Source organism: Bidens hawaiensis, unplaced genomic scaffold, assembly GCF_021521415.1.
Source record: "Bidens hawaiensis isolate Kalapana, Puna unplaced genomic scaffold, B.hawaiensis_p1.1 tig00076938_1, whole genome shotgun sequence".
NCBI classification, from domain to species: domain Eukaryota; kingdom Viridiplantae; phylum Streptophyta; class Magnoliopsida; order Asterales; family Asteraceae; genus Bidens; species Bidens hawaiensis.
In genome coordinates, this window is record NW_027503261.1 from 6,542 (window position 1) to 20,548 (window position 14,007).

Below are 14,007 nucleotides of genomic sequence, written 5' to 3' on the forward strand. Positions count from 1 at the left end.
TAAGGAAGGAAGGAACACCATGGGCTTAAGCCCATGACTCATAATATATAAACATTAATTATTCATTAATCCATTCATTTCCACTCATTACATACACCACTTAAAATACACACTTAAGTTCTCTCTCATCTTTCTCTCTTTCTCTAGCCGAAACCAAAAGAAGAACCGATCCCGACCCGAGGAAATGATGTTATGATCTTATATGGATCCAAACCCGCTAGATCTAGTCACGAAAACAACGAACCAACACCCACAACCGTTAAAGTCACGAGATTCAGATGGAATCGGGTATAATCCGATCGAATAACGAGCTTAGGGGTCACCCTAGCTCAGATCCGGAACGATCGGGATGAAAAATGGTAGAAACACGTTTTCGATAAGAAGGAATCACGAATGAGCCCTCATTCATTATGGTCATTCGTTAAGTGAGAGACGAACGAACCTCATTCATTATGAAGTTAATTCGTTAGCCAGACCAAATGAATGAGTCCATTCGTTATGAAGGTCAGTTCCTTATAAAGGTCAATTCGTTATAAAGTCAATTCGTTATAAAGGTCAATTCGCTATGAAGGTCCGTAAGTGGCCATTCGTTATGAAGTAATAAATGAGTCCATTCGTTAAAGAACTGGATAACAAATTAGACCTTGAAAAATGAAGGAAAGGTCCCTGGACTTAGAATAAAATGGTTTAATTGCATAGAAGCCCTTGAACTTTAATTGGATAGACCCTCGTTCGTTGATGGTTATAATTAAACTAGAAACGTGATATGGGTGGTGATAGTTAATTGATACATGTAATTGTTATACAGTTAGTCGCGCACAGCTAAAGAAAGGAATAACCATTAACGGTGAACGTAACAAGACTCAGGTGAGTTTCTAGCCCCATTTCCTTGTTATGTTTTCGAGGTTGTGTGCATACTCGATGTAATTAGTTAATACACTTACCCTAAGTGGTAAGTGTATGCCTTATATGATTTATGTGATAATGATTGAGGTCATGAATGAATGCTTGTTGGTACGTGAATGATCTTCGGATATTGCACGTATCGCCGGAAAACGTGAGATTTACATAAGGTGCGTGAATGATATATGAATGATTAAGAATATGTATGAATGTATGTATAAAGAAGTGTATGTATGATTGTATGGAAAGACGGGACTAGACCCTAATAATATCTGAGATAGAAGGAACCAGACCCTAATAATATCTGAGATAGAGAAGAAAGGGACCAGACCCTAATAATATCTAAGATAGAGAAGAAAGGGACCAGATCTTAATAATATCTGAGATAGAGAAGAAAGGGACCAGACCCTACAAATATCTGACATGGTAAAGATAGTTATGTATGTATTATGAAAGTATGAAACTACGATGGTATGAAAGAATGTACGAATGAATGTATGAAATTATGAAAGAAAGAAAGAAAGAAAGTATATACGTACGAATGAAAGAAAGGTAACAGGCTAAGTATGAAATATGTATCTTCGGATACGTAGATATGCAAATATGTGAATGTACTGTATGTTGCATGATTAACTAGAACTCACTCAGCGTAGCTGACTTTTAGTATGCACGCAGGTGAGTAGGATGAAGAAGCTAGCTTGAGGAGGGCACATGGTAGGAGAATAAGAAGCTGTCATCTGAAGATTTATGATATTATTATGAACGATTTTTTATTTTGAAAGATAAGAATGTTTATTTAAGACAAGTTTTTGAAATGTTATGAAATGTTTATTGAAAGTTTTTATATTTCGCAAAAGTTTTATTTAACTCTGATATTTAGAACTGTGTTTATGAGTAAATCTAACGCCAAAGTAGGGAACCGGGAATGGAGCCTTACAAGTTGGTATCAGTGCATAAGTTCAAGAGACTTAAGCATCCTACATGCTTAGACTCAAACAGAGAATGGGACATAAGTAAGAAAGGAAAGAAGATGTCAGTTCAATAAAGCCATGTGTCGCTCAAGCAAGCTAAGTAAAGGTAAAGTATGTGATTAATTTCACATGTAATGTAAGAATGTGTTAGGAAGTTACCTTAAATGCTAGGGATAGGGGTATATGATTATATGAACTGTTTGAATGTCTAACTTTTAAGAGTAGAACTAGCACTACTGGACTCACAAAGGGAAGTGTATAGGACACGGAGAATAACGTGATCAGCTAATCACAGCTGGCCACTGTTCTCACTTGTTAGCCTCACTATCCTTGTACTAAATAGTTCCTTGAGTGATGAAAATCGTGTTTCCTTATAGAATATGAATGGCTGGAGCAAGAAAGGTCGTCGGTCAAGGAGGTCGCACTGGACGCCGTGGTAGGCCACTCAATGTTCGGGAACCTTCTGTAGAATCAGCTACAAACACAGGGGAAGAAGGAAGTGCAGCTAGACGAAATCCGAGCAACAATGAAGGATATCAACTTGACCCTGCTGTTCGAGCTGTCATTGCTTAAGCTGTAGCTGCTGCAGTGAAGAACCTGCAACCTAAAAAGTCTGCTGGAAGCCATGGGAGGACCGCTGAGAGGGCAGGGGGTGACGGTAAGAAGGATGATGATGGGGAAGGTGACTCGAGTGAAGTTCGGTCTGTGAAAGTTGATGATAGAAGGAGAGGCCGAGGTGGGTGTAACTACAAGTCATTCAAAGGTTGTGCCCGCCGAATCTGACTAGTTTAGGAGACGCAATAGCTACTCTCCAATGGATAACTGCCATGGACAACGTTATCCGAATTAGCGAGTGTCATCCTGACCAAGCATCGGGTTATGCCACCCAATCATTCAGAGATGAAGCTATGTACTGGTGGGAGTTGTTGGAGCAGGGAAAGACTCGAGAAGAAGTCAACGCGATGAGATGGGATGACCTGAAGGAGTTAGTGATGAGAGGGTTATGTTCTGATGTTGAGGTTGAAAGGGCTGAGATGAAGTTTCTAAACTTGAAGGAGGAAGGATGGCACACCGCGAGTATGCTACTTGAAGGAGGAAGCATGTCTAGATTGGTGTCTGACATGGTGGATACCTAAGCCAAAAGAATCAAGTGCTACATAAGAGGACTGCCACAGAACGTCCGCACTTTGGTCAAGACAAGTAAACCTGCTACTTTCGACTCTGCCGTTGAACTCGTAGAGATGGTTTACGAGGATCTGGCTGTGGATGAGGTGATGGTGGAAGAGAAGAAAGAGAAAAAATGGGTTGTTCCTGCTAAACGACTCGGTACTCAGTTGTGGAACCCTAGGGATAAGAAGTAGAGAGTGTGGGAGAAGAGGTCATGTAAGACGTGTGGAAAGATGCACGGTAGTGAGTGCAAATGGGGTAAAGGTACGGATGTTTGTCACAAGTGTGGTAAAGCTCACGGTGGAGAGTGCAGGCTTGGGTCTAATGCCTGTTACAAGTGTGGAAAGGTGGGGCATTATGCTACAGAGTGCACTGCAAATCCTGCATGCTACAAGTGCGGTAAGACTGGTCATATGGCAAGGGAGTGCACTAACGGTGAAGCTGGAGGAAGCGGAAAGAAAGATGCTGATCAAGCAAGGCTAAGGACTAGGGCCTTCATGTTAACTCAGGAACAAACCAGACAGATTCCTGATGATGTGACAGGTACGTTTTTAGTGAACGGTATTTTCTGCTTCAGTATTGTTTGATTCAGGTGCGAACAGAAGTTTTGTAGCTACGACATTTAGTAAATTAGCAAAGATGAAATGTTGTCGTGTGCCTGAAACTTTTAAAGTAGAAACCGCGAGTGAGACCTCAGTTAGAATATCGAGAATGGTTAAGGATTATAAGATAGATTTTGAGGGACATGAGTTTCCATGTTACCCTGTATGTTATGACCTTAGGAGGGTTCGATGTGGTTTTGGGAATGGATTAGCTATCTGAGTTTGAGGCTCAGATAGTGTGTAAGAGTAGATGGATAAGGTTAAGATCCTTGGATGGTGGTACGGTGACGGTTTATGGTGATAAAGAAAGTTCAGGGCTTAATGTCATTTCGATGATGAAAGCCAAAGGATTGTTAAGACGAGGGTGTGGTGCCTACTTGGCGTATGTTGTCAAAGCTAAGGCTAAGACGAAAGAAGTGAAGGATGTTGACGTAGTGCGCGATTATCCTGAAGTGTTCCCTAAGGACCTTTCGGGGTTGCCACCGGAGCGTGAGATAGAATTCCAGATAGAATTAATACCAGGAGCACAGCCCGTAGCGAAAGCACCTTACCGCCCGGCGCCATCCGAGATGAAGGAATTGATGTCCCAACTACAAGAACTCCTCGATAAAGGTTTCATAAGACCGAGTGTTTCCCCGTGAGGTGCACCGGTGTTGTTTGTAAAGAAGAAGGATGGGAGTATGAGAATGTGCATAGACTATCATGAGTTGAACAAACTTACGGTGAACAAAAGATATCTGTTGCCACAGATTCATGATTTGTTCAATCAACTACAAGGTTCGAGCTGGATCTCACGAATAGACCTTAGATCGGGCTATCATCAGCTGAAGGTGAAAGAGGCAGACATCCCTAAAAGAGCGTTTCGAACGTGGTATGGACACTACGAGTTCCTCGTGTTGTCATTCGGTCTAACAAATGCTCCCACAACATTTATGGACATGATGAATATGGTGTGCCGGCCAATGTTAGACAAGTCAGTTATCGTGTTTATTGATGATATATTGATTTATTCAAAGAGCGAGTCTAATCATGCTAAGAAAATAAGAGAAGTATTGGAGATTTTGAAGGAAGAGAAGTTGTATGCTAAGTTTTCAAAATGTCCATTTTGGTTGCGAGAAGTGTAGTTTCTTGGGCACGTGATAAATCCTGAAGGGATTACCGTGGACCCAGCTAAGATTGAGGCGATAACAAACTAGAAGACTCCGCAAAACCCGACTGATATACGAAGTTTCTTAGGGTTGGCTGGCTATTATAGGAGATTAATTGAAGGTTTCTCTAAGATAGCCGCACCGTTGACCGGAATTACCCGAAAGACCGTAGTATACAGTTGGGGTAAGTTTCAGGAAGTAACTTTTAAGGAATTGAATAAAAGACTCACACAAGCTCCAATCCTTTCTCTACCCGATGGTGATGGGGATTTGGTTGTTTGTACTGATGCCTCGCATCGTGAGTTAGGTTGCGTGTTAATGCAACGAGGAAAAGTGATAGCTTATGCGTCCAGGCAGTTGAAAGTTCACGAGAGTACTTATCCGACCCATGATATAGAGCTAGCAGCAGTAGTGTATGCTCTTAAGATATGGAGACATTATCTGTATGGTACTAAGTGTACTATATACACAAATCATAAGAGCTCAAAATATTTCTTTGAGCATAAAGAGCTGAACATGAGACAGAGAAGGTGGTTAGATTTGATTAAGGACTATGACTGTGATATCAAATACCATCCTGGTAAGGCTAATGTGGTCGCTGACGCGCTAAGCCATAAAAATGAGGAAGTCATTGCAACAGTGATGTCGTATAAGTTAATTGTTAACTCAGGCATGTTTGGAGAAATCGTCAAGGCGCAGTCTGAGATGCTTGCAGATGAATGGCTAATGAAGAAGGAACGAATTGTCAAACAGCAAGACGAGCTGATGGAAAACACTCATGGTATTAAGATTAAGTTTGACCGTATGTGGAACGTCATGGAAATCGCAGAGGTCGAATCTTAGATGAAGCTCATAATTCGAGATACTCGATTCATGGTTGATAGGGATACAACCGACCAACTAGAAGCTATGTGATGCCAACCGACCAGAGCACCCTAAACCAAGATGTATCAAGATCTAAAGAGAGACTACCGGTAGTCGGGTATGAAGAATTATGTAGTGGATTATGTTAGTAAGTGCTTAACATGTTTGCAAGTCAAGGCTAAACACCACAAACCTTATGGGAAGATGCAGCCTTTGGAGATACCTGAATGAAAATGAGAACACATCAACATGGATTTCATAACTAAGCTACCCCGTACAGCTAAACATCATGATACCATCTGGGTGTGGACCGTTTGACGAAAAGTGCTCACTTTCTGCCTATACGAGAAGCCATCTCGTCAGAGGTATTGGCAAATGTGTTCATAAAGGATTTGTGGCTAAGCATGGAGTGCCATTATCGACCGTGTCCAATAGAGATACTCGTTTCACTTCAAGATTCTGGAAGAAGTTCCATGAGGCTATGGGAACAAGGCTATGGAAGTTTGGAAGTTGTGCAATAAACCTCTTCAAAGTTTGATCAGATCAAAACAAGAATGAAAGCTGCTCAAGATCGTCAAAAGTCCTATGCTGATAAGCATTGGTGACAATGTGATGCTCAAGGTCTCGCCTTAGAAGGGAATTATTCATTTTAGGAAGAGAGGAAAGTTGAGTCCAAACCGGGTATTAGGACCACCGGGTACGAACCGAAACCGGTTCCGGGTCGGGTACACCGGTTCGGTTCCAGAACCGGTTTTTTTGTGCACCTCTAACCGGGTCCAGTTTATACCCGACTAAAAAAATACCAAGTTCCTACCTGGTTCCGGGTTTTCAAAATACCCGATTTGTGCACATCTACCTACAACTCACGACGTTGAATTCCATTAGTCGCGGACCATGGGTAAAAAAGTAGGATCATTATCAATCAATTCGTTAGTTGAGAGTTGAGACTAACAACCAAAAGATGATAATTATGATTAAAAAAAACATTGCACCTTTTTTTATGATGCACATGCATTACTTTATTTACCCGTTATTATATTATGCAATTGACATGCTGAAGATTTGTTGTCCAAAGACACCTAATTATTGATGCCAACAGCATATCTGAATAGGAATTATGTGGTTGGAAATTACATAGTACAATACAAGATCAGAATATCATCAATGTGGTTTCAACTTTTAAATTCAACCCTATTGAGGTACAAAATAACGTGTTGACAATAATAACTTATTACAGTTACAAACTACCAAAATATCCCTGTAAACCAAGTCTATATTAAACGCAACTGGCGTTACACAAAAATTATGAAAGCTATATCCTTTATGGAACAATACCGACAAAACGTTGCGAAACGCTATTTGCAAACCTAGAACACAGCTAAATGACCAAATAATAAGAATAATTAAATTTGAAAACAAAAAACAAAAAAAAAATCAGGATCTCTTGACAACAGCAGTTGCAAAGTGAGAATGATGGTTGAATTCGAAAGAAACCATTAGTGATGGGTCGAGTGATCCTAGCCGACTTACAAGATTAAGGTCGATACCGTTGTGTTCTGCAACTTGCTCCAAATGCCGAAGCTCGACTAGCTTGTTTGTGTCGTTTGAGAAACTACTTCTTAACTCCTTTGCAATCCTTTGGGCTTCTTTAAAGTAGTTACACATAACAAGTGTCTGAATCAATCATTTTTATTCAAAGAGTTAGATTATTACTGCAATAATATTGTTTTTGTACTTATAAAACGACAACTAGCTTGTTAACTATTTAGAAGAGGTTACAAAAATGTGTTTGCAGTCGTGTTCGGGTTGACTTAACTAACTCATATAATTATGTTGACCCATTTATTTAAACAGGTCAACCCACCAGCGTTTACGACCCATTTAACCCATTAATTACAACCCATTTATGACACGTTACATTAGTACAATCCATTTGCAACTAGTTTACCCGCTTAAAACTTAACTCGTTTAGAATTACCGAGTTAAACAGGTCGTGTTCGGATTACACGATTTTATGTGCCCATGTTATCTGTTTTAACCCATTTAATTGAACATGTCGACCCGTTTATTTGAACAGCTCAACCACCAACATTTACGACCTGTTGAACCCACTAATTACAACCAACCGACCCATTTATGACACATTTAACATGTTTACAACTTGAGTACAATCTACTTATCTACTTACAATTGGTTAACCTGTTTACAACTGATTCGTTTATAAAGATGGGTTAAACGAATATATGTGTCTACCAGCCAACCGACACGATTGATAATTAATGTAATCGTTGTTTAGAAAGAAAGTTAAGTTACGAGAATGTGTTTGCAGACCAACCCCATCCAAACCAGCAACCTGCTGAACCATACTAAAAATAATGAGTTTGAGCCTGAACCCGTTTTGACCTTTACCCAATCAAGCTCATCTTGCCATGTAAGCAATAAACATTGCATTTAACATGTAATACTTACATCAAATTGTGCATTATCAGTGTAGTCTCTGAACGAATAGTATGAAACATGATCAGGAATGCAAGCTTTCTGTAGGTGCTCAAAATGCTGAATGAATCTCTGTTTATTAATTAAAAAACCAATAATTAAATTACAAATACTAATTTGCAGTAAACTTATAAGCATTCAAAAGATTGAGTTACCTCTTGCTCAGTATTAAACGGTCCCCGACACTGAAAAACACCATACTCATTTCTTAAAGCAGCAATCATCTACAAAAAAAAAGTAAACAATTTAGGCGATAGAAGTTTGCTAATTTCTTGCAAAAGTAATATAATATTACCAATGTCAACCCTTCAGCAAGATATATATGGCAATGAAGTAACAAAACGCCAGGTGGGATAGATGGATCCTTTGACACATCCTTCATGGAGTCCTTTTTCTTCTTTCCCTTCCGCTTACCTGGCATTAATAACATGTTACTAATGAGTAAATTTGTTAACAAAGGGAAAGTGAAAATGATAAATTGAAGGTATACTCACCAGTTTCACTGTTTGTGGTCATTCTTAGATGCATTTTTTCAGCAAGTTTGATGAGGATAATGTATATGTACCAATACACCATGCAGTACTCACTGGGAGAATAAAGTTCCAGTTCAAAACCTAAGATGAGGAAACGAAAAGCTATCCAATATGTTTGTTCCTCGATCCAATTAAGTATGTGTTTATACATCTTCAAGAATAAGTTCTGCAAAATATATATGTATGTAAAAACAATAAGTCCAGTGACCAAAAAAAGGGTACTTTGGATTCAACTGTCGTAAACAAATTTTTAATCTACAAGGGATGACACAGTGGTTAGCGCCTAGGGTTGTAAATGAACTGAACTCTCAGCGTGTTCAGCGGGAAGTTCATTGACATGCATTTAAGAACCAAACGAACATGAACAAGAAATTTCGTTCAATTAGTTAACTGAACGACCATGTCTGAGGTCGTGTTTGTTAACGTTCATGTCCGCTTTGTTTATGTTCAGTTATTTTAAACTTCTTCAGAATGTTAATTTTTAATTTTCAAACTTTAATGTTCTTTGTGTTTGTTCATGTTCATTTGTAAGTTTGTGTTCGTTTTATGTTTGCCCGTTTATGAAATTAACAAACAAACACAAACATGAACAAAATCATTTCCTTAACAAACGAACAAGAACAAAAAATTTTGTTAGTTTATGAGCTCGTGAACCGTTCGTTTGTCCGATAAAAGCTTAAAAAACAAACATGAACAATGCCTCGTTCAGTTCGATTCGGTCCGTTTACAACCCTATAAGGGCCCGATTTTCCTCAGGTTCGAATTTAACGTCCGCTACTTCTCCTAACAGGTTCCTATGGTTACCAAGAAAATCAACAGATAGTGCATACCTCATCGATTGAAGTGATTGGGTTTTCTTCAAACTCCTTTCTAAGAGCAAGCTCTAGCTATTGAACCAAAAAGACAACTATTTACCACATAAAGCAACTTACAAAAAAAGAAAAATAAATAATGCATACCTGCATGTGTAAGATACGCCAGTCTTGTAAGACTTTGCCAAGTTGGCGCCTTTGCCACGCAGCATTTGTACACAAGATTTTAAGTAAAGTTATTGACAACTTTAGCATGCAAAGTTATAATAACCATTCGTTAGGATAATTAAGTTAAACAGATAACAAAAGATCACATTTTTTTGTAAATATAAAGATTTTCACCTGACCAAGATGCACAAAAGATTCATTTTTTTGTATGTCAAGATTCTTTGTCATTTCGGGTACTGCAGCTGCTTTACAAATCACAGTAAACATAGAATCACGCCCATAAAATTTCCCATCTTGAACTAGCAGAAGCTGTTTATTAGTTTGAGGTGTGAGAACTAAAAAGAAAAGCATAAAATATTCTTCTTTGATTACTTAAATCCACCTGTAAATGAGATCTAGCAACCAAATCAGGTTGCAACTTCTGAAACTCAACAACGAAACGCAAAACACCTTCAAAAGACGAGTCTGTAGGATGTGAACAAACAACATCTAGATCACGAAGCAGCTTTTCAAAATATTCGACGGCCTATAAACAGTTAGTAAAGTATTAACTCATCTGTAAAAAAAGCTAATTAATTTATAATTGCGTAAGTGTTAGTTTTTACCTTCTTCCAGCTAAGAAGTTTGATTGCACGGGGTGGTGTTGGAGCAGATAATCTAGTGTTTAAAGTTGAATCAAACCCAATCGGTTGACAACCAGAGGCTGTTGTAATATCTTCTGTTGCATTCTCACACATTCCGTATTTACGGTTTGACCTAAGAAAACCTTCTGTTTTGAGGATGTTATTGAGCTCCGTTAAGCACGAAGCTATATGCTTTCTTGCTAAATCCAAACCCCTTCCTTGTGCTCGCCTCAAACATACCAAAACATGATAAAAATGCTGACATCAGATAAAAAATCGAGTTAACGTTACTAAAAACCAATGATTAAGTTCTAAAGTATGAAAATAAAACACAGGGTAAGACCTTACGAAAACGCAAACGACATAACACAGATTTGCAATATCCTTCTTCCAAATCAAGATTTGTTTGTAACGGCTCTATGTCTGCAATATAAAAAAATACTCGTTCATTTATGTAACATTTTATAAAGCAAAAGAAATATAAAGTATAAAACACCTTCTATTGATCTCTTCTTATGTGACGGGGATTTGCAAGCATGTAACTGGCGAGTAACCGTTCTTCTAGAACATTTAGCATAGATAAACATTTTTCATCACCGTCTTTTTTCAATGGTAGCCCGGATGTAATAGTAAACAGATCCTCTTCCTATTACAAGAGATAAACGCTTAATACTTTGTGCTTAACATAATACAACATAGCATATCAATATGCTCTACCTCATGTGTGCGTGTGTCGGAAACGACTGAAATAACCGCATTGCATGTTGCACGAACAACTGTGCAGTAAGAACTCAGCAATGCATGTGATGATGTTCTATCAGGTCTCAAAAGATAGATGCAAGAAAAAATAGTTTGTGCCAACGAATGACCCTTGTGCCAAGTTGCCTGTCGATCAAATATTATTATTCATTAGAATCCATGATAAAGCCTGCAGTAATAAAAGCATAAATACTGAAAGTACCTCACATGCAAGCAGGTGATCCATGACATCAATTATACAATGAACATCTACAGTTTTATTCATACTCAAGGGGACTGGTGCAGCATCATCCTCAATGGCCTCATCAACCGAATAATATTTACAAACAATGCCTGAGTCCATCTTTGGGTCCATTATCTAATAAAAACAGATTAAAGTAAATACATCGCAAACCAAGAGGAAAAACTCAGCAAATCCATAGTTATCAAAGGCGCTAGTCGCACTCAAGACTCATAGACCTCACCTGGAGCCTAGGCGCAAAGCGCAAAAAAGGTGAGGGCCTAAGAAAATAGTGCACTTGATTAAAAATTATAAAATATATTATGTATTAGAAAAATAATACTATTATTCATATGAAATAAACAAAAGCTATTATATAACATTTAATATTATCTAATTAGTGCCAAAATTTATAAAAAAGACAAGATTGAAATGTAATTCCAAAATCTTAAATAACAAAATATTGAAAACATGAAATGATCAAATGATAAGATGATTACCTCCAAAGCAGACATGGCTGCAAAAAGATTAAAATTGTCTCCGCAAATGAGCTCACCGTCTTGCAGATCTGTAGATGCATACATTGGGAGGATTTTAAAGGTAATTTAAATTGTTCAATAAGTGTCTGTCAAATGTGAATGTGCATCATGCAAAGAGTTTAAACCAATTTCACAAGTCACAAATAGTATAATACAATTGCCAGACCTAATAAAAACAGATACAATTAGTGAATGAATTTAACCTAACAACACACATGACAGTTATATACGCACGCGTATCAATCAATCATCATCGGTGACTGACCTAACATATATAAACCTAATACTTTCGTGTTTCAAAATAAAGGAAGAGATTATTAATATTATTACCATTAGAAGCGGATACGAGAAGAGAGGAAACGTCCGCCCAGACGGTCTGGTCACCGGACGGGATGGTTGTTGGATTAAGAAGAGGAGCATAGATTCGTTGTTCGTTGATGGAATCAACTCCATTATTATTATTAATATTATTATTATCTTCCATTTGCTTTCTTTCTTTCTTCAATCGAGAGCTGGTTGTGTTGTTGGAGTGGAGAGCGGTTTGTTGTCGAAGGAGAAGAATGATGTTCGGGTAGGGCGTGTCAATATGGGTCGGATCATAATATGCAAATCCACCCCAAAAGTTTCAGAAAATTAGGGTTACACTTACACACAAAGGCTACTCAGTTGGACATCATTAGGAAACTTCGATAGCATGCTCGGGTATGAGATTAGTTTTAAAATGTCATGGCTGCAATAGGGGTATAATCATGGTTATAAAACCTCGTCTAGGCGCTCATTAATCCTTGATAAAACGTTGGTCGGTGTCCCCACCGATTAATCGTTATTTTGTCAAAATCGTTTAAAACTGGAAATTTTTCATATAAATTTTGGTGTATATATGCATATTTTAAAAATTATATATGAATTCTTATCCAATTAATCGCTAGTACTTATCCCACTGAACCTAGCAATTTTTACAACACAAGGTATAGTGTTGAATGATGTTCGACTGAATTGCCTAAAACATACATGCATACATACATTTTACTTGAATTATACTTGTAAATGGTATATGTGTGTGTGTGTGCGCGTGTGCGCGCTATCAACCACCCCCCCCCCCCCGGAGCGTAGTGGGGTGCTTTGGGCTCCCAAAAAGCTCCAAAGCGTCGAGGAAAACCAGCCCCCCGCGGCGCTTTGGAATGGAGGCACTTCCAACAGCGTCGGGTGAGGGAAGATGCGGGGGAAGAAGATGGTCATTGATTGGTAGGATGAGTTTATTTATTTTGATTTTAATAAAAAAAATAATGATTGGAAGTAGGGGTGAGCATATTTAGGTCCGGGCCGAAAAACCCGAGAAAACCAACCCTAAAATACCCAAACCCGAACCGACCCTACAGTTCCTTGTTGTATTTCGGTCCTCAAAGTTTATTATTTTCGGTTTCGGGTCGGGTCATCGGTCCTAAACATTCAAATCCGGGTTAAACCCGAAAAACCGAGATGACTCATGTTAAATTGCGGCGGACTTGAAAAGCGGGTTAAATGTGATTTATTATGTTTTTTGAAACTTGAGCTATAATCTGTACAGGGGCATGCATTCCAGATTCCCCATAAGGATAATAACTACTTTCTTTATTGCCTTAAAATAAAACTTTCTTTACATTCAAACCTTTATCATCTTTTTAAACAAACAAAATTTGTTTTCATCCTCATTACCAAAAAATAATTAAGCTTACTTGATTAAAAGATAGAGCGGCCACAATGAAATCACTTGTTGAAACATTGTGAAATTATGTGTGCTAAGCTAAATGTGCTTCTACCATTGTAAATGTTTAAGAAAAGAAGAAAAAAGAGAAGCCACCACCACAATGAAGCATTGCACCGCCGTGAAGTCACCGGAACTCAAGCTTCTTTTCTGGCTCTGCTAAATCTTATTTTTTATATCGGACTCTATTCTGCTAATAGTTTGATAGTGAAGCTCCGTCAACTTCATCATTCTCGGGGTCTCGGTCCATTACCCGTTGAATACGAAACCAAAACCGAGATCAACAAAACCCGAAATGAATATGTCGGTCCTGTCTTCGGTTATAGTTTTCATACAATTTCGGTTCCCGGGTCGGGTTAAGCCTGGGTCGGTCCGGTTAATTGCATTTGCACAGCCCTAATTGGAAGGGCTCCATCCACTACACTATTTTTGTCATAAAAAAACTCATATGATGACGT

The 14,007-nt window shown here is 38.4% G+C and overlaps 1 pseudogene across 1 annotated transcript; it reads right to left on the reverse strand.

Annotated features, from left to right (window-relative positions):
• Positions 1 to 6,918: 6,918 nt before the first annotated feature.
• On the reverse strand, positions 6,919 to 12,383 carry LOC143606751 (uncharacterized; annotated as a pseudogene). The gene is made up of 16 exons (XR_013148809.1): positions 12,136 to 12,383; positions 11,767 to 11,834; positions 11,249 to 11,404; positions 11,005 to 11,172; positions 10,784 to 10,933; positions 10,631 to 10,710; positions 10,270 to 10,545; positions 10,047 to 10,190; positions 9,839 to 9,973; positions 9,644 to 9,742; positions 9,515 to 9,571; positions 8,646 to 8,850; positions 8,447 to 8,565; positions 8,307 to 8,375; positions 8,125 to 8,223; positions 6,919 to 7,329 (listed from the first exon to the last, which is right to left on the reverse strand). The product of XR_013148809.1 is annotated as an uncharacterized LOC143606751 (transcript).
• Between the last annotated feature and the right edge of the window lie 1,624 nt (positions 12,384 to 14,007).